The 4611-nt window shown below is 36.1% G+C and overlaps 1 pseudogene; it reads right to left on the bottom strand.

Moving 5' to 3' along the window:
* Positions 1 to 2512: 2512 nt before the first annotated feature.
* On the bottom strand, positions 2513 to 3721 carry LOC149797035 (uncharacterized; annotated as a pseudogene).
* Positions 3722 to 4611: the final 890 nt, after the last annotated feature.

The raw sequence follows: 4611 nt of genomic DNA, 5'->3' as shown, positions 1-4611 counted from the left end.
TTGATAACTCTGTATTAATTCACATGGGGGTTATATGAAAATATTTGCATAGGGCATACACTTATGCACAGGTAGGTGGAATCATGTACTGTTTTATTCCTCCCATCATAAATACTTTTTACATTGAACAGGGCCAATTTGAGGAGTTGTCTGAGCTGAACCTCCTAGGATGTTCTCTCATTACTGATGCAGGCATCAAGGCCCTCAGTCACATTCTTAAGGCATCCAAGAAGATAGAAAAGGTTTGTCTGCTCCAGTTTTTGGCCTCACCTACATTAGTATTGTCTTTTGACATGGTCATCAGCATTAAGAAAGACAATTATAATATTTTTCTATTTATACCCCACCACAGAAGTGTTAGGCATATATGGCATTGCCTTTATTCATGTGTACATCCATCTATCTGTCTATCCATCCTTTCATCCAACCATGTAATTATAAGACTTACCTTCAGTTACCAAAGAATCTAAAAATATGAAATAATTGTTACCTCAGAGACACAAAAGGGATTAATTTCCCTGATCTTACACCAAAAATTCCATTTTTTCCATGCTAAATTATATTGTTTAGTTGTTCCTGGTCTCCATGAATTGTTAATGATGTCCACAGCTGCTGTTGGAAGTCCTTGGTTTTGGAGCAATCTCCTGATACAGTCACTGTGATTAAAGACAGGATCTTCCCTAGAGGATGAGTTTGACTTTTGTGTGGAAGAGTCAGTATATTTCTGTACCTTGGAAGTCTAATTGGAAGAGAAAGTTAACATGACAAGAGTAAAGGAAACCAGGATTGTGATGTCCATTGTGGAACAATTAAGAGTACTTTACTAACATTATCAGCAATAATTTTATTCAGTATTTTCCCAACCAGATTAAAAGGGGGAAAATGTATCTAAATCATGCCAGGAGAAAGAAAAGGCATCAATTTTAAAAGCACCTGGTTCTGGAAACCACAAGGTGAACTTCTTTAACTGACAGTTTAATCTAGATGCAAAAAGATCTATGTCTGGAACAAAAGTCTGTGCACACAGTCTTTGAAAAATTTCTTTCTTGAGCATCCATTCAGTGGAATCAGAAAAGTTTCGGGACAGAAAATCTGCATGTATATTATGTTTGCTAGCAATATGGACTGCAGATATGAATATTTCCCTTTCAAAGTACCATTTCCAAATCTGTCTGGCTATCTGATCCAATTGAATTGATGCTATTCCACCCATATTATTAATATACAAGATAGCACATATGTTGTCAGACTGAATCTTAATATGGACATTTCTGTAATCTAATGAAAAGCTTGTATGGCATAAGAAATTGCTAACAACTCTAGGTAATTTTTGGAACAAAATGGTCTCACTATTTTCCCATCAACCAGAGATTGATCTGTTTGAATCAAGTTCATAAGCTCCCCACCCTGAGAGTGATGCATCAGTTTGAATAGTAACAGCAATCTTGTCTTGTCTCATAGATTTTCTGTTCCTGTCTGCAACATTTAGATACCACCATTTAAGTTCCTGGATACTTTGTGGAGATAACTGTACTGTATTATCAAAAGTTTTGTTTGTACAAAGGACTTTTATTTTATCATGTTCTAAATACCTGTAGTGCATTGGGGCTTCCAGGATTGCATTAAAGGCATTAATAATCATACCAATAAATGATGCCAACTCTCATACTCTAACATACTTTCTATCAATGAGCTTCTTGGCAAAAACATGGATCTTTTCCACTTTCTCCTCAGTAAGAAAAACCTTCAACTGTACAGTCTAAACAAAACCAAAAAAGTAATTTGTTGCGATGGAATAGGCACTGATTTTTTTAGAATGATAGTGAAACCAAGAGATTTTAGTGTCTCAATCATAGTCCATGTGTTTTGCAAGCAGATGTGACCATCACCATCCAAATTCAACTAGTCACCAATAAAATAGGAACACCTAATGCACTGCTGCCTAAACCATGCATAAATGGGTTTTAGGATCTTGGTGAAAACTCTTGGAGCAAAGCCCAAAAGGTAAACATGCAGACTAAAAAAGCTGACGTTCCAAATAAACTTTAGAAACTTCAGATAATCTGTATGTATTGGAATACTAAAATATGCATCCTTTAGATCAATATAAATTAAGAAATCATTTTTCTGGATGAGGTCTAAAACAATTTGAAATGTTTCTTGCTTAAATTGTTCATAATGAACAAATTTATTCAGCTGTTTCAGGTTAATAACTGGCCTAAATTTTCCATTAGGTTTGGGAACAATAAAAATATTGAAAGAAATTGATTACTCTCACATGTGGATGGAACTATAGCTCCTTTGTGTAGAAGTTCAGTGATTTCATTGGATATAATGGTTCTCTGCTCATCAGAAAAGGGAATTTCATTTGGAAAAAAGGACTGGAAAGGCATGGAATCAAACTTTATTTTGTACCCAGAAACTGTTTGTAAAGTCCACGGATCACGAGTAAAACTATTCCATATAGCAATACAGTGTTTAAGATTTCCCACTGAACTTACCTCTATAGATTTTAATTTGTGGGCTTGTTTGGGGGACTATTATAGGCAGGTCTCCTTCCTCTATTTGAATTTTGGTATTGATACCTGTATGTATTTTGAGCACTATAAGGTTGAAATCTAAATCTTTCTGTCTGATTGAAACCTGGACCTTGTATGGGTCCACCGCCTCTAGCACCATGGCCTCTATTGAAAACTCTGTAAATTTGGTTCAAATTTTCTTTTGCGAGTGCAAACCCAGTGTCACATCTTTTAACTTCCTTGACCACATTATCCCCAAAGAGCATTGATGTTATGGGGGTATGCATATTACAAAAATTGGAATATTTCCTTTTTAAATGCGGTCAAATCATGTACCTCCTTCTGAGTAGACATGATATTGGACCTGATCCATAAGGGTAATAGCATCAGAAATTAGGGTCTTTGTTTCTTCATTAGTGGCAGTCTGAGACTTCAGTAATTCTGCTAATTGGACAACTGGCATCATGCCTGCAGCCACAAGATTTTGTATATCCCTAAAGGTTTTGTCATAAGAGTGAACTTGTTTGCTAAAGTCATTCCAAATTTCTTGATTGACAAGTGGGGGACCCAACTTATCACAGTTTTCTGGGATCTTGTACTTGTACACATAAAGAAGTGCATGCAGTATTAATCAGCTCTGCTAAGGAGTTAGATATTGGCTCTCCTTTTTGGGGAGTTTTCAGTTTGGGTAACTGTCACATATCAGCATTGCTGGTAGAAATACAGTTGTAATCAGGCTGCAGAGTATCAAACAATGCCCCATTTATTTTTCCACTCAAAGAAATTTGCTTGAGTGGTCTACTTGTATCACCCTCTGCTGGGGTAACATCAACATCACTATATGGCCCTTCATTTTCAACTTCAACATGTAATTCAGGTAAGCATTCACCAAAAGGGCATCAATTTCATTGTCATCTGCCATTTATGTCTATGAGACTGGATGTCCTTGACTGTCTGACATTTTTTGCTTTCTTGGTCTCTATAAGAAGCATGTGTTTTGCCACTTTCTGAACTTGAGTTACAACAGACTTCAATTTTTTCTCTTTACTTTTCTGTTTTTGTGGCTTCTTAACTCCTCTCTCTTTTGAGGAACTTGCCTCAACTTCGCAAAAGGCTGCAATATCCTCAGGCCCCAAACCCGAAAATTCCGAGTTGGCTTCGAGGTTGGTAATTGAGAGGACTTTGTCCTCTTCAGTAGCCATTACAAATAAACAAAAAGAAAATATGGCAAAAAGTATAGCTTGGACTATGTCCTAAGATGACTATAACACCACCTCTATACCAAATATGCACCTATTATTGAACTTACCGCTCTGCTACAACACCAGAATAGCTACGAGATACCTTGTGCGGGTGGCTTGTTTATATAGGAGACTTCAGGTGCCACATCATGTGACTGATAAAAAAAGGTTTTCTTTTCTTTGAAGAGTGCCTGTTTCCTCCAGTGACAGAATAACATGCTATGTATACATGTGAGGCCAAAGGCTTTACAGAAAATAATGGGTTGTCAGTATTTATTGTTAGATAAATCAGCAGAATGTACTGTAGCATTACAACGAGAATATTGAAGTTCAGTGTTGGTACCAGAACGTTTGAATGAAATGCAGTACCAGAATATTTTTGTTGGATGTTAGTACATGAATATTTGAGTTATATATTAGTAGTTTTTATCAAGCTACATATAGTATAGCTTGTAAAATGATGATTAAAAACATTTCATATGGAAGCATCCTTCCTTGTGTTTCTAAATAGGATTGTATATAGACCTTGTATATACATATGAAAGAATGAGAGCCCCACTGATTTCTGTAAGACAAAGTTAGATTAAATGAGAAGGCAATCATAATAATATGACTAATACATTTGTCAGTCATGGTATTTTTGAGTACATGTGGCAGCCCTAGAACCATTCAACATATCCTGAAGAAATTTGGTATGTACATTGTATAATGGACCTAGAAGTGCATTTTATTGGTTTTGTCTCAGCTCCATTTTTGATAGAGTTATGATCCTTGAAAGATGTTTACTTGGGATGCTGCTTGTAACTGGCAACGGTCAAGAAACCAAACAAGATCTCCTGATGCAGTTTGGT

Source organism: Sinohyriopsis cumingii, chromosome 6, assembly GCF_028554795.1.
Source record: "Sinohyriopsis cumingii isolate HCF-2022 chromosome 6, ASM2855479v2, whole genome shotgun sequence".
Lineage (NCBI taxonomy): Eukaryota > Metazoa > Mollusca > Bivalvia > Unionida > Unionidae > Sinohyriopsis > Sinohyriopsis cumingii.
Note: the sequence above shows the minus strand (reverse complement) of the source record. Positions and strands in the feature narration are given on the sequence as shown.